At 39.1% G+C, this 17,118-nt stretch overlaps 1 protein-coding gene across 4 annotated transcripts in view; it reads right to left on the bottom strand.

The window, feature by feature from the left end:
* Nucleotides 1-14,738: 14,738 nt before the first annotated feature.
* The window catches only part of JPH1 (junctophilin 1), an 85,521-nt gene continuing 83,141 nt past the window's right edge, over nt 14,739-17,118 (bottom strand). The window contains exon 6 of one of the 4 annotated variants that reach the window (XM_072852322.1): nt 14,739-17,051. The gene's annotated coding sequence lies outside the window, so the exon portion shown is untranslated. The remainder of the gene's footprint in view (nt 17,052-17,118) is intronic. The other 3 variants (XM_072852321.1, XM_072852325.1, XM_072852323.1) reach the window with 3 other exon arrangements.

Raw genomic sequence — 17,118 nt, 5'->3', positions numbered from 1 at the left:
TCTGGCTGCTTAGCAGGGCCTCCAATAATAATAAATTTGTCAGCATGGTCTCCCTATTGTCATATATAAAACCCCCAGCACTCTGCACCTGAAAATCCGTATTGTGTGTGCACTTTGCCAGCTTAGCAAGCAGCTGGGTGCTGTTGCTGTTTTTTAATTATTTTTTTTATTTGTGGTGCTAGCTGTGAGCATGTAGCCTGTCATATTTCACAGAGAACTGTACCTCTTTGTATCACCAGTTATGCATTTTCTGTGCAATCATTTGTGCACGTATGCATTAATCTTGTGCAAATAAAATGTAAGTGACTCCACTCCAAAAACATCAAAGGGAGTTAAAGTAGAAAACAATGTGAATTTCTATCTATCTCTATTTTAAAAAGAGAAGGATATTAATCCTTCTCTTTTTAAAATTTATTTTAGGGCACAAGGGGAAAAAATTACTGTTGTTTAGCTGGTTAATAACAGCTGGTGACACTTTATTTTAGTTGTCCTATCATTATTAATACAGCAGATAGTCACTCTAATAACATTCATCAAAACAAATTCATGAAATGTTCCCATTTTACACGCTTTAACTGGAATTTCATTGTAATTTAGCACAACTGACATGTTCATTTGATCCAAAGTACTGTTAATACCTGAGTTAAGCAAAATAATTCTCTTTACGCCTGAGCTCTGGGATATTATTTGCACTGGTTGCTTTAAAGTTGCACAGTCCTGAACTAAATATCCAAAAATGCTGAAGAACTTCAAAGGATCATAATGCTCAAGTAATCCAACAAGTATTAACAGTCTCTCCTCCATAAAAAGAGAATCATTTATGTAACTAATTAATTTGCCATAGTAAATAATCTGCTGACATTTACAATAAGCATCCCTATTGGAGGTTGAAATAAATATTAAGTTGCACGTAAAACTATAAATAGTAAGAATTTTGATACCAGGCAGTTTCAAAATACTATGGAAAATAGATAGTGCTGGCTACACGAAATAAATTTGTAGGTCTCAGAAACATGAGCATGCGAAGAGCGCAGCTATCTCTGAAAGTAACCACTGAGCAGACCTGCTCAGCACCCTCCTGTCATGCCGGTGGGGGGCATTGGTCAGTATATCCTATGTCTGACTAAAGCAAAGTGTCTGAAGGTTGGTTTTAATAGCTTTAGCTTGTCTCAGCTGGAGGGAGACTCAGCATGAAGTCTCCATTTAAAGGCTGAAGCACAGTGTGTGGGGGCTGGAGTCTCCCCGCACTGCCATGGATGATATGGACAAGCCCTTGTAGGAAGGAGACAGAGATGAGTAGCTGGGGGAGCGTGGGGCCTTCTAGGCAGGGGTGTTGTGCAATTTTGGTTGCTCTCACGCCTGCTGATCTTAGCTGGTGTGTGAGGTTGCTGGTCAAAGCTGCCCATTGTGGCCCCTTCCTCAGTGGAGGTCATGAACCCCTTTGGCTGGTTTCGTTGCATGGGTGGTCTTGTTCTCTTAATGGGCTCTGGGTGCTGGAAGCAGCAGCCTCTTAGCTCAGCTGCAGGTAAGGTGGCAGGACTTGCAAAGCGATCTTAAGTGCCAAGTATCAAAGCTGCAAGCAGAGAGTGCACCTGAGCGTGGGGGAATGCCGTGCAAACTCCAGTGCTTTGGGGTGTTGTAGCAGTATCGTTCCTTGACCACAAATTACTGCAGGCCTGCTTAGGTCTGACCAGCCCGTGCTGATGTGCCTCCTGACTTGTGTGGCTCGCGCTTCCAAACCACAGGCACGTGAAGCCCAACTTTCTGGAGCCCCAAGGACAAGCACCGTTTCCTGTGTCACACAAGAAACCCCCTGGTTGCTCTTTCACCTCATCCTAATGCGTAATGACACTACGTGCTGCCTCACTTCCAGCTGCCACCAGAAACCTACTTTTGTTTCTGGCAGAAGATGGGGACTAGGCAGGCCCAAGGCTTGACTTCCACAAACCAGTTCCTGAGCAGCACATGGACCTGGCTGAAGGTCTGCAACAGGGGATCCACTTTGGCCAAATCTCAACTTGTCATCCTTTCCCTTACAAAAAAAATGAGCACTTTTGTAAGCCTTGTTGCATATTATTTTCTTATGGTTCATAACTATTCATATATGTTAGTGCTGCATATATACAGATGTAAAGATAAGTGAGAAAGAGCATTATTGCACTTTTTTTCCACAGACTTTTGATGAACATTCCCTGTGATGCCTATTCTTGGAAGACCAGCCAAAGACCAAGATCAGGACATATAACTGGACTCTGGCCCTGCAGAGGTTTGAAGATGGAGCCCTGCGGTCCTGTGGCTGAGAATGGTTTAATTGACCCAGAATGGTTTAATTGACCCAGAATGCTGTCAATTCACAGCTGAAAAGGGGAAAGGCAGGAGTCAGAGGATGCAGTTGACTCAGCGTGATGTAACCGGAGGAGGCTTTGGGGGCTCAGGGAGCTAAGCAAGCTGCGCAGTGAGCAGCATGTATGAAGGGCACGTTTCTGCTGAGAAATGAAAGCTAGTGCAGAGGGTGACATTAGAATAAGTCAGATCCCTGGGAGATGTAACACAGGTTGCAAAGGAGAATGTTGTATCACAACAGGAAAGGAATAGAGAACAGTCTTGTACATACTGGTGCTTAATACAGCCTGGTCAGCAGTGATAATACTAAGTAAAAAAGGATACTGTAGGAGCAAAGGAGCTGAAGATGGATGAAACGACTTGGAGGTATGGAACATCATATGAATACCAAACTTAAGCAATAAGACAATTCAGCACAACAAGCCAAACAGTAAGACAGAAATGTACCCAGCTATTTGAAAGACTAAAGAAAGTGAATTATTCCTCTCATTTACTCTTTCACTTAATATAAGAGCAAGCAGACACATCTGATGCCTAAGATACTGACAGTTTTAAACAAAATGAGCAGTTAGAGAGCATTTTAATTTGTACAATGGCTTATAAATTAGACCCAGATCCATCGATGCATTTACACCTCATAGGCACACCTGTAGGTATATTCTGGTTTGATACTTGTGTTTGTTACCCTAGTCTCTTTGACTAGTTGTTAGTCTTGAGCATTTTTGTCCATTGGTAGTGGTTGTGCAGGTGAAGGGGATGTGGCCATTGCAAGACAGTGATTTGAGGACTGAGATATATTAACTTTTATATTCTGCTTGTGAATCAGTGAAATCTCTGACACATAAAATAAATTATCCGAGATGTTAGGCAACTCCACTCCTTTGGGTAGGTGTGTGAAGCCAGTCATTAGATTTGGACAGTCAAGTGGCTGGAATGCTCACCACATCGTGGGCTGCGAGGAGAGAGGACTGACTCTCGCTGGGAGCATTAGCCTGAGCTCTCTGGCATGCAGAAATACAGGTAGGGGACACATGGGACTTGGGGTCATCCAAAATCCTGCTACAGCAAGGCTGTGATTAGTGAGAATGTTCACAGTGTTACTCAGCAGAAAAGAGGGATCAGCACTCTCCTGCCATTGAACACACATAATTGATTACAAGAATTAGGAAGAAATTTTTACTTTCTTGCTTCAGGGTTTTGTTTGATACCTCTGGTACGGGTCCCCACGATAACATTTCCTACTTGCTTTTGTAGCTATTTCATTTAAGGTTTAAATGGTGAATATGCCCATTTTGTTGTATTGCTCTTTCTTTAAATGGTGCGTTGCAAGGGGCTAAGCTTTGAATGGAAGTGGTACATGGAGTCCTGCTGGGTAGGACCGTTTCCATAGGTACTTTGTTAAAATGCAGGATGATGAAGGATCCCAGGCAGAAGCAGCAGCCAGCACAGTGTTAGAAAATCAGGAGACTGCTTTAAAGCTTCATGTTTGACTATGCTGACATTGGCACAGATCCTGTTACTATGAAAAGGTGTAAAATCTGCAAAAGTGCCTACTCAAGAACTGAAATCTCATCAATATCATGTATTTTAAATGACACAAACACTTAATAGCTCATGTCCCTCTCCTTTCAGTGAAATATAGGTCCCTTTGCAAATGTTATCCCAAATTTGTAAGCAGAAAAGCTTCCGTTTCTGTTTCAAGGATGAGCAGCCCAGCGTTTACTGTGGCAGCTGCCCAGAGTCGTGGATTCTGCAAAGCCCTACTTGAATTCTGCTGAATGTTTAGGAGCAGATTTATTAAGGATTTATTTTCCAAAGGTAGTGAAATACCAAAATTTGAGAGATTTAATTTAATTTCATTGTTTAATCTTGATTGAGATCTAATCTTTAAGCAAATAAGCTAAAAATGTCCTGTATATGTCCCTTCCTCCCCAAAAGAGAGCGTTCTTGCATTTGGGTGAATGTTTGTTTATTCATTCGTTGCAGTAACACTATGATTAAGCAGATGTTAATTACACCCTTAATGCAATTGAATTAATGTAATAAATGATCATCTATCTTTTTATTAGATTCCAAGTAATTATTTACACCCTCATCATACTCTGATTTTGTTTACATGGTATAAACGCTTAAATTTCCTATTCTTTCTGGTGAAACCTGTGAATCTGTCAGTGGGAGAAGGTAAGTCACCTAATGTTTTGGTCTACGTGAACTTTTCAAGAAGTGGATGGGTATTCATTTTGAAGTCATATGATCCTGACAAGAATAGTCTCTGTGAAGTCAAGGAGAAACAACATCTAGCATCTCAGTGTCCTTAAACAAGCTGTACATTTCAATAAATATCAGAGATTTATTGGTGAGCCAGAGGGAGATGAAGGAAAGGCTAAGGTTAAGACTACCATTTGTAACTTTCAAATCACTAATGAGCAGGATGAAAATTTAGCCCTTTGAAGTCTCCCAGGCTGAATGGTGTGAATATTTACTATCGACCCCTTCTGTTGCTTCTCTTTGGAGCTGTGCCAGTGCAGCATATTTTGCACCCATGTCCTAAGTGAAGTTTGTCCCTCAGTAGTTAAACTGAAAACCAGTGAAGAGCGGAACCTCTTGCATATTCAGTAATAAAATGTTACATTTTGCCTTGCTGATTCATCTTTATTTTAAAGACCACAATGCCAAATTGTGTGACTCTCTGAAGAATATGAAAAAATCCAGGAAACTCAGGTGAGGCAGGTAGACCTTAACATGACAGGAGGAAATAGGTAGCTCTTGTTTCTGGTGTGGCTTTTCTACTTGTGCCATTCATCCAAAGTCACTAGTCAATGTTCTTTCAAAATCAAGTAATTTTTCCTTGAAGAAAGCAAATCTCCTTGTAAGAGCTCCTATCCAGCTATAGAGTAACTCTGTTCAACTGCAGCTGCATTTTCTACAGTTTATAAAAGGTATTGGTTAATCACCATTGTCACTGAATTAGAATATTAACTTTCTATCATATGTGACTTGAGTAATGCAACACAGGCAGGTAAAAACAGGCTCTCTGATGTGGATGTGCCACAAGCAGCACCTGTGGCTTCCAGGAACAAAGCCTCTTCTTCAGGAAAGACCCAGTGTCTTCTTTAAAAGACGTGGATTGCTAAGGATTTAAAGGTCGTCCTAGAGCAATGTGTGCCAGACTGCTGTATTAGATCTGATCTTATGCTTGATTTCAATTACTTCTGCCGTGGTGCGTATTAAGGTCAGAAATATTGGGGTGACATTTTAAAAAACAAAAGAGAACTGTTAAGGGTGGGGAAGGAGAGAGGGGCTTATCCCATTCCCAGTTAAAGCAGGTCTCTAAACAACAATGGCAGTTCCGGTCTGCAAAATTCATTCATCTGTTTCATAAATTCTGGAAATAACAGAGTTATCTCAAACAGGTTCAAGGATTCTTGTTATCAAAAGTGACTAATGCATTTTATTTGTTAGGCTCCGGGCAGTAAGAGAAATGCGGGAGGATGCAGTCATACAGCCACTACGGACAACAGAATACCACTTGTCAAATTTCTTACCTTAGCTGTTCTCAGCTTTTCCCAGTGTCTCCACACAATGTACTCCAGATGCATTTCAGGTCTCCGCTGCTGTCATTATTTGGGATAATACCCCATATGTAATTCTACTCTAGTTGAATATGTTAATAACATTAATATACTGTAAATAGGTCTGTAACTATCCCCCTTGGAATATTTGATGTGCTCTAAAACAGGCTTGTGTTTAGTCCCCTGATGCAATGAGAAGGTCTAGAAGAATAGGAAATAATAACACAGCCTGCAAGCTCATGTCATGCCAGCTATTTTGTGCCAAATGTTGTTCTCAAGCACCTGGCAAGCACAATTCATTCATTTTCCAAATGTCAGTGGCCAGCCAGCTCCTCAGGACATTCCCTCCCAACACAGGGACACTTGATAGGCGCAATCGGGCAGCTTTTGGCCACCAGCCTTGTTCCCAAGTCACGTGTGCAAACTGTAAGGACGGAAGCGCCTCTTGTTTCTGTTTTTGTCTTGCAAGCGGTAACTTTTTCTGTTATTCTTCCTGTTTATTTTACTCTGCCATCAGTATTTCACGGTATTTCAACGGGGCTTTGATCGATGCATATTTGGAATACTGAAAATACTCCATAGGTGCCTAGGCGCAACAACTGGTTTCTGCTGTAATATGCAAAATATTCATGGCATGCTGTAAGCACCTAGCTTTCGGGGGCTGGCGCAGCTGCGAGAGTCGGGCCCATGTGCAGATCTGCTGTACACGCCATTATTCATCACTGCCCTCTCCAGGATGCAGTGCTCCAGACCCAGCGTTGGTGGGGCGAGCGTAGGTGTCAGAGGCCTCTGCCCGCCGACGGCTGAGCCCAGGGCACTGCTCCACAACCTCCTGCTTTCCAGCTGTAGGTCGCATCGCAAGTCCTCTACCCTAAAGCTCGTACCTACAGAGACTGGCAGCTGTAATGTCGTCTGAACAGTGAACTGAAAGAAGCCTTGTCACCACACAGAGGATGTCCTCAGTAGGGTATTTGTGTACAGCCTGTCTAGCCAGCCTTTGAGACACAGGCTTGGCTTCAGTGGACATAATACAACTGTGTACAAATGGTCTTTGAGGTTCTCTGACTCATAAATGTAACCTAAAAGCTCTTCTCATTTCCATCCAAAATAAATTCAAATAATGCTTCTTCCTATGCCTGCAAATACATTTTCTTCAGTGTTTTTCAATATCTCTCATTTTAGCGTGAAGAATGCTAGATGGGTGAACACAGGGTTTTGAAATGTCAGCCAGTACTCACAAGGTGAAAATGTTTTTCCTTTATTTTTTTCTTCATAAGACGGCATCTCAGATATCTGAACACTTAGTAGTCCATACCTCTGGCAGCTGAAGCCATCCTTTTATTTTTTGTGTCAATCACTACAGACTTGCAATTTAAACAACTATTAAAACCACTCTGATGCTCAAAATATAAAAATAGTTGTAAAAGTGGCCAGAAGCATTAATGATAGACTTTACAGCTGGCTATACGCTCTATGCATCCAGTATTTTTACCTGTCTGGCAGCAATGGACTATAGAAGTGCTCAGTCTTCTGGGTAAAGGATGAAGCTCACATGTCCACACCGAGACTCTGAAATGTCTTTGCTGCCTTCAGGCTGCTTGATTGAGAGAAATAGCCACAGTTACTGGCAGGAAACAATAAAACTGCTGTTTCTTTCTGTCTGAGAAGAAGGGACACTAGACAATAGTGCATATGCATGTGTGTGTGTGGGTAAAAAAAAAACAACAAACCCCAACACCAGTCGTGTGTCGTGTCATTCCCCGCCCCCCCCCCCGCCTTCCATGAAGAAGTGGGGCTTGGATGAAGCCCCAGATCCTCAAAGGTGTGCAGATGCCCACATAGCCTTTTGGGGACCCGGCATAAACTGATTAGCACTCAGGGAAATCAGAGATTGAGTGAAGTCTGGTTTACTGGAAGGAGTCCTTGGCTAAAAGTTGTCCTTGACCCTGGATTTGTTCACCTTTAGGGAAAAGCTCATCTTTCCTCTCAAGCATGGTCAGGCAGGAGACAGGCTGAAAAGTGCATGGTGAGAGAGGGAATGCTGATGCTTTGGAGAACTGACATTTGTTTGGAAGGAGGGCTGTATGTATGATTGTGCCTTTTACTGGTCATGTTTTGTAGCCATTCACTCTGTTCATGTTAACATTTGCACTAGTACAGAGTAGTATGCTGGATGCAATTAAAAACCCATGCAATAGATAGCTTTGTCAAGGATGAGGGGACAGCAGTACCTGATTACCAGCACATATGGCCATTGGTGCCAATGGAGCATTATAGTTTACTCTCCGGCTGAGTCATCTCCCCCTGAGGAAGCTGCATGAAAATAACACTTAACAAGGGTGATAAAGACTGTAGAGATAAAAGAGAGTGAAGAATCTGTTAGCAATATTTCTGTAGCAAGCAGATGACTGAATGTATTTCCAAATGTTACAGAATTTCTTGCGTGACTCACAACAACACAGTCTATAGAGCATATGCAACATTTGGTACAGCAGCAAATCAGTGTAAATACTAACAACATTTCTGTAGTCTTAGGAGATGCTCACAGAGAAGTAAACCTGCAAATTTTCATTAACCTTCTTTGAAATGGGGAGCTTGTATGATTATATGGTTGTTTAATCTTTTTCTTGTTTTATCACATCTTTATTAATAGCAGGAAAATCCCATTGTATAAAGTATTTTTCTTAGAGCAGTTTTAAGCAAAGAGTCAATAAAATGTACCTCTATCATGTCTGCATTATTGACTTCTCTCAGTGTAACTCAAGCCAGCCTGCTGTAACAGCAAGCTGTGTTTTCTGCAGGTTTTGGACACAGGTTTTCCTGAATATTTAATAGAAGGAGGCCTCCTGACAACTTCAATTATTGCCACAATTTAAAAATTGTATGAAAGTCCACTGAATGTCTTCGGCCTAGAAAATGAAGGAGATGGACACCTGTGCTGCCGTTGAAGACCTGATGCTTCCTTGGCGTTGCTTCTGGGGTCTTCTTAGGGCTCCTAAGCCATCTTTGCTCTGTTTCAGTGTGGTGTTCTTGCAGGACCGCCTGAAGCTTCCCAGCCCACTTCTTGCTTGTACTCCTTCCTGCACTACACACCCTCTTCAGTTTAGCATTTGTGGGTTTTGGCCATTTATCCCCTCTGCTCATGTGTGCCTTCAGTCAAAATCCTCACATTCTTCTTGACTCTCTACTGCTCACGTTTTCTTCTTCCTACCATCTGTCTTGTCCTAACATCCTCCTACCTTATTTTTGCACTACACCCTCCTTTAAGTTTCTCTTCCTCCTGTGTAATTTATGTGTTCCTGTAAAAAAGGGCTCATTCCCCAGTCCCCCAGCTCCTTCCCGTCACACCTCTGCCTAATGCCCAGATTCCATAAAAATTAGCACAGAATCACAGAAAATAGGCCATAAGGGACACTCAGCAATCTTTCAATCTGTAATCTTGTCCAGAGTAAAATATGAAAGCCTACCATTTCCGTAGTAATCTAATTCAAAGATATTATTCTTACAATTAGAGATTTTTTCTTTATGCCTAACTTGGATCTCAATTTTCATACCATTTAAGTCCATCTGGTTTTGTCTTCATCCCCGTGGGTCCAGAAAGCAGCTTTCTAGGGCAGCTGTTTGTGTACTGAGGATGGTTACTTCTCAAGTCTTCCACCCTCTTCATATCTAACAAACTTCTCTTCCTTCTGTGTCTGGTATCATCCATCTTCTTTGTATTTTTTCTCTCCACAAACAGTCCTTTAACACAGAGAAGTTCCCCATGGCTTCTCCTTTCCCCTCATTTCTTCCCTTTCCCTGTACTTTCTGCTCTCTTCTGTTTTTGATTTCAACATGTCTATACCTCCTTGTTCCTACATATTAGTTTCCAATCCTTCTGACAATGCCTGTTCTGCTGCATATCATGGGTGCATGTGGAGGCTTGTTGCAATCTATGCGAGGAATGTGTTGCCTTGGTATGGCAGGAATGCATGGAAGCCATCCGCTGTGATGTAAATGTCTTTCAATTACCTTCTCTTTGCAGAATGTCTTTTTTAGTCCTAGCCCCTGTGAAATGCTGCTAGTGCTCTTCTGCTTTCACCGTTTCCATGGTAGCCGATCCCATCCTTTCGTGACTTTCTCATCAGTGGCCTAAACAAAATCTAGAACTGTCATAATTAAAATGGAAGGCAGTTTACAATATTTTTGAAGACTGGGTGGTATTACATGATATAAGTACTTTGCAGCTAAAAATGGGTAAGTAATTAAGCACCATTATCTTAAATTATGATACTTTCAGAGGTATTCTGTGGAACATGTCCTGAATATAGTAAAATTGCAATGTTAAATACAGTTAATGACACTGTTCCAGAAGTACAGAACGTAATGGTTTAATTAACCCAGAGTTATTACAGTCTGTTTTTAACTAACTTTTTTCTCCCCCCTTCCTTAAAAGCACTCCCAGTTCAAGCATTCCAGCTGTGTGCTCTTGGAATCAGACCCGGATTTGGATTCTGACTGAAATCCCACTCTCAGAGCCTGTAGCTCCAATGGCTGATCCAAAATCCACATCCAAATGCTTTCAACCTTTGGCATATTTGTAGGCCAGATTCAACATTTTCATAGGCTGCAGTTTTCAGGGTAATACCCAATTTCCTCCCGCTTCCCTCCTTCCCCTCCTCACAGGTGTCTTTGAATAGGAACTGTGAGGTGTTCAGGAGCTGGAAAATTTTTAAACTTAGGTCATTAAGTGTAGACTAAGAACTTTAAATACAGGCAACCATTCTCAAAAATCTTGGTCAAGATCTGCCTTTCATGGTCTAATACAGTGTCTCTGCCAAGCTGCTATTCAGTGAAGCACAATTTGGAAATATGAGAAAGACATGTCTCCTCTCTCAAATTCATGTATTGATCTCAAAGGAATTCAGGTACTGCCATGGATTACCATACAAATTATTATTGTGAAAGATAAGACCTGGAATTCTACTCTTTGACTATATTCTGTATTTTCTTCCAATTTGGATAAATCAGCATAAAAAAAAGCAGAGTTCAAAACCTATAGCTTAAAGTCTATAATTCATCTCTCTGTCATTTATTGCTCTTTCCTTAATTAACATTGAAGCCACTTATGAAAGTAAAACCTAGTCCTTGTCTAAATGTACTTCAATTTCCATAGAGCTGTCTGATTAATCAGTATAAGACATGGAGGAAGACATATGAAAGCTCAGGCAAGTGAGCAAAACCAATTTTCCAACACAGGATGTATTTTATTCCATCTAACAATCCACATGTTTGTATATCAAGTCCAGAAATCATCATACCACACTGTCCCAGTAAATCACAACCCTCAACAGGACTCCTTGGTCTTTCAAGTTGAGAATCAGCTTCAGCTGTATGGCCAGTCTTTTTCACAATCTTACTGTGGACATTTGTAGTGGAGTTCATAATGCAGCTGATACCAGATTCTTTCCTCAACGATGACAGCATTACCTTGGTTTCCATGAATTATGAAGAGCCATTAGAAATCTCTGTGTATAGAGTTCTCAGTCATTTTCTTCTCGATTACCACATCCTTTGTTTAAATCACTGTCCTGATATTGGAGATGGTGAGTATAGATTTGGAATTAGAATCCAGTTGCATAAAGCAGCATCAATAGTATGCAGAAAACTGGACCAAATGAAAATTGTGACATGACACATGCAGTTCCGTGTAGGACAAACTGCAAGAGAGATGGCTTCCATAGCCATAGTGAGCTAAACTCGCTGCTTAAACAAATGTGCCCAGTAGAAAAAGCAAGAGTTACTGGAGTAAGTGGCTAAATCGTGGGGGCAAACGGCTGTGTGTGGGCAAAAGGAGAGTAAGTTGAATTTGCTAGAGTTGTGGGGTGGGTGGGCAGTGGAGGATAAAAGATAATTAAAAAAATAGTGGAACCACAGAAAAAATACAACCAAAACCGTTTCAAAGGTGATAAGGAAAATTCTGTTCTTTTCCATCACTGAAAAAAATTCAAAACCTTCCTCTTGGAGAAACGGCACTCAATATACTGCCAGTTCGCGCCTAAAATCTCCTAGATAACCATTCTCAAGTGATTGTGAAAAACATCAGCTGAAACAAACACATATTGACATGATGAAATTTAGATTATCAGATTAAAAAAAAGCTGTCTGTTCTCTGGCTTTTTTTTCTCTTTCTAGCAAACAAAATGAAGAAACATGAGAAATTTTAACAAATTCTGTAACCAGCTTCATTTTTGCTATTGGTTTTGTGGGGGTGAAGGATTTGTTCAGCTGTTACAGCAACGGTAACAACGTAAACTGTTTAGACAGATGAAGTTTTTGCTTCTTCCTCCTAGTCTAAAAGCCATTGACATTACAGACAGTTTTTCTTAAAGATGTTGTGTATGGAAATTACAATGGTAGGAGGTGTAATGTCTCTTATTTTGCAGTTTCTGCGTCCAGTAGAAAAAAAAATGAGATGGATACTGTAGATGGCTCAGCTACAGGATGTTGCCATACACAGCTTCGTGCTCAGATTTAACATAATTTCTATTTTTTCCTCTTTCTGTGAATATTAAATGAGAGACGAGGAGACTACTTCATTTGAAAGGCTTATTTAATTTCCCTTCTCTTCATTTGCTTTGTTTACTGAATTACATTTCCATAGGAGAACGGTATGTAGAACTGTCTCCCCTGACTAAATGGTTCAAATGAGCTATGAGTAAAGCCATTTAGATCTCATTCACAACCATGTTTTATTAATAACAGCTAACTAAGAATGTTACTGTAGCTCAATATGCAGTGAATTTCTGCAGGCTTTTATCGTTGCATCCACATTATTGTCAGAATCTTTTAATATTGTGTAACTGTATCTCAATAGAGCTTTTAATAGATATGTAACGTGTCATTAAAAGTTAAGTAAATAAGTATTTCAAGACTTTTAATCAAATGCTTGTAAAGAGGTGTTTACTCCTTTTAAAGTCAGCACTCAGTTGTATTCATGATTTTTTTAACATATGTCTGTATCTGAAAGGCAAGTTATAGTCATATGTCATGAAATTTCTGCTTTCGAACCGAATCCCTCCTTTTGGAACGCAAAGGGAAAAGATTCCACACTCTGCATCTCTTACTGCTTTTCTGATGGGAAGATAAAGTAAGGACTATATATATACTAAGTAAAGAAAGGACTAGGTACACTAAAAAGCAATAACAGATTATTTTTTTCTTCAGGATTCAGCACCTCAACATCATTCATTTGCTGTTTTTCTGTGTACACTATATATATTGTTTAATCAGATAAATGGAGTTGCCCAAGAAACCAGATCTCAAATTCAAAGGTGAGAGCCTACTGCCTACTGGCACCTGTGGGCAAACACACAACTGTGCCAGGAGAAACTACTTTGCCTGGGAAAAAATTTCCTTGCACTGAAGTGGGATAAAATTTTCCATGCTAGAGCAAATCTTGGAGCATTAAGTTGCATTGTGTGTCCATATTTTTTTTTTCCCCTTAGGCATAGCAGATGCATTCCCATGTAAACCCATTTGTACATTTACAACTGATATAAACCACTGGTAAAAACATCTCAGAGGAGAAATGTCCATCTGCTTTCAGACACCATAGAAAAAATGTTGTATTTCTATGTACATGTTGACTTTTGAGAATTACGAACACTGATGGGCAGGGAAAGCTGTCATATTTCTCAGCTGATTATGAAAACTTTTTTTCTTCTATTTCTGGGCAAATCCTTCGCTTGTTCCTGTTAAGATTTATATGCCTGAGTATATTATCACATTCATAGAACTTAAGAAATATTTCACATCAAATTTACTTTCATTATTGAGCATGTTATACAATGTGGATCACAAAATGTCAGAGAAGAGCTGTCTCAGTGAACTTGACTTTAAAATTTTCCGGCATTATAGTTATTTCTGTTTATTTTTCTTGAGAATGTATTTTTCTCTACTTGAAGAGCCAAAAATTTTCTTTAGGGAGTAGCTTATTGTGTAGAAAATACAAATTCTTAAATTTAAGTTTCATGCTGGTAGAATTATTTTAAAGAATAAGACAGTAACAATTACTTCCTAAAAATATGTTTCCATTAAATAGGAACTACTAAGAACACTTGCTCTCCTTTTCAGCTAAACATTAGGATTTCAGTACAGTTGGCTAGTAATCTGAACTGGAATCACAGAAAATAAAATTCTCAGCTGATTTACTTGTTCAGCAAATGTGGTGGCTTTAAGATGGTTGTAATGGTGAATTTTCTCTGTGTAGAATATTGGCTCACAAACCTCATGTTAATTTTGAACCTGTGAAGACCTTGAGAATGAGGGAAGTCTAAAAAAGTTGTTGATTCACTTACAGGAACAGCTGTTAACGGACCAGTCGCTCACTGATTAAAACAAGATTGATTAAACCATCCCTGTAGTGGGAGTATAATTTAAGATACTAAATTTATAAAGATACAAAAATCCTCTATCAGAAGACAAAAGAAGACACATAAGGAAATGTGCCCTTTTTTTTTTTTAACTTTAAATTGTTTCCCAGAATCATTTTTTGAAAACAGTAACTCACGATGATTTCAAAGGGGCCAGAACTTCACCCATTTTCCTGCTTCAATCCTTGTTTATTGAATTTGTTAGAAAAATGGTTTCCAGAGAGTGAACAAAGTAATTCATAAACAGGAAAAACTAGTCTGAAACTTTATTAATAACCAACTTATTTTTATTAGAGCAAATACAGTTGTGAAAACTGTACATTGTACATTTTGGGTCAAGAATTATAAATAGAGAAACTCATAGATAAAGAGTTCATTCTTTGACAGCAAGAAACTTTAGATAGACAAAATGACATTATTAAGTACATTGGCAGGCTTCATTGTGCTGTCCAAAATGTAGTGTACAGTATAACAACCAATTATAAATAGCCTTTCATGTAAAATACAGCTGTGCACATTTTAGAAAAATACCAACAATTTGTTTGAGCTTTGTTTTAAAAAAGCTTATAAATCATACATATTTATAAATGGTACTAACATGCTTACTTAAATTTATAAACATTTTCATAAGCTTTGTTACCCATTATTTCCAGAGCATAAAGTATTTTAAATAAACATTTAATAGGAATTAAATATGTCAGTTACAAAATTACTTCTCCATGTAAGGAGACAGGGGGTGATTTCACTGTTGGATGGAACATATCGTCCATTACGTCAAGGCTTACACAGTAACTTTTAAAATTTTGTTCTTATTTAAAAAGTACTTTCCTAAATTTAAAACACAATTTAAACTTTTTTAAAAAATAAATATACAAGTTTTTTTTTCATTTGCTCTCTTTCTGCTTTCTTCTTTATCCACACTGGTCAAAACACAGGATTCTCAACATACTTCTGTAAAAAACACCATGGTGTTACTGCCCTGCTCGGAGCTGCTTTGCTGCACAATATTCAGTCCACACCTACGTTACTTTAATATGCTGCATCAAAAGATAGCTAATGTACTTTGTAAGAATGCCGCCCATTAAACCATGCAAACACTTAGAAAGTTTACAAACAGGTTCAAAAACTATATTGTATGAAAGATTTTCTAATAGAGATAAAATAAACCATAATACAAGCCCTTTGCTTTTTGCATCTTTAAATTAAAATATTTACTTGCCAATGATCACACCACATATTTTCAGTAAATAAGCATGCTTTTGATTAATATAGGGTACAATAATTACAGTATAGTGGCACATAAAAAGAAACATGATCACGTCATTTGAACAAAGGGCTGTGCAACTACTTAAGACAAACTTTCCAAATGAAAAATTTTGAGGCTTTTTTAATGCTGAGGTAAAATTATAAGTGGACTTTAAAGACACTGAAGGCATCAAATTGATAAACAGTCACTTAACATTTCTAAACGCTCTACCTGAATGTATTCAACACAAATCTAGTATTTTAAAATTATGATAATTTATTATGAGCATTAGCTAGCTTAACTGTCATTGGCATTAATATGCACTCAGACAAGACTTTATTTTAACCGCTGGCAAAATACCTCAGTGTTGAAACATAATAATTCAAATCACCAATTACCACAGCATCAGAATTTAAAAAAAAAAAAAAGAAAGAAAAAAAAAGTCAACATGCAAACCCTGTATCTTGTTTTTCTTGGCTTATTCTGATATTCCACCTCCTGTTTAGAATGTGCTGATATCAACTTAAGATTCTTATTCTTTTATTATGATAAGTTTTGCCTGCTATTGGCATAAGCATTTGAGCACTTCTAGGAAGATATCAACATCTTAAAATTTTGCAGTCATGGTATATTACTTACTAAACCTTAAAGCAAAACGACTCTTCAGGTTTAGGAAAATGGATTTAAGAATTTGATCTTCGGATTAGAAAAAGATATTTTGTGTTCTGCTGCTAGGCAGAACTGCTAGGCAGAACTGGTAGCTTTCTCCAGGTTGGACTAGACACTATGTTATGGCTATACATCAAATTTCATAAACAACGAATGAACAGAATCATGCACAGGCAAATGAAATTCAATCTCCCAGAACACTGCAGGAGATGTTAAAAGCAGCAGGTAATGGAATAAGACTGGTGACTGATGCTGCTAACTATTTCTTCTAATGAGATAGGAGTGAACGCTGGAATCACTTCCACAGCAACAGAATCCTCTGACCACATTCCTCTGGCAGTCGTTTTCCCATCTCCCCACTAAAAACATCAGACGGTAAAATAGTAAGGCAGCTGTTAGCTTCCATCAACAAAAAGTGCAGCTCCGTACATTTCCAGTTTAGTCACACTCTGCTGGAACAGATGGAGAAGCCAACGCACTTCACTGGCGGGGCTGCTTCAGCAGATTATTTTGTTTGTTTTCCAACATGGCTGCTTGCTTCAGCTTTCAGAAGACCCCAAAGCCACGAGCCATCAGCAGAGAAACTGATCTGGGCCCCTGGCTGAATTTTCCAAGTTTCATCTCTCTTGCGTCCCATCCTAATTCCAAGCCTCCTTCCCTGTGTCTGAGTATGACAGGTGCCATTTAAAAGGCTGATGACACAACTGCAGAGAACTGTGGGCTAACACCACTAGTTGTCATGACTTCACTGAAGGGTCAAAACAGTTACATTATTAAATAACTATGTTGAATCACATTCAGGCATAGCTAAAATTAAAGTAGGGAACATTAAAAGTATGCAAAGAAATTAAATCTTTATCATTTGAGGTGGGGT

Source organism: Ciconia boyciana, chromosome 2 (genome assembly GCF_034638445.1).
Source record: "Ciconia boyciana chromosome 2, ASM3463844v1, whole genome shotgun sequence".
Taxonomy (NCBI): Eukaryota; Metazoa; Chordata; class Aves; order Ciconiiformes; family Ciconiidae; genus Ciconia; species Ciconia boyciana.
The sequence above is the reverse complement of the archived record's forward strand: the minus strand, read 5'-3'. Positions and strand labels throughout refer to the sequence as shown.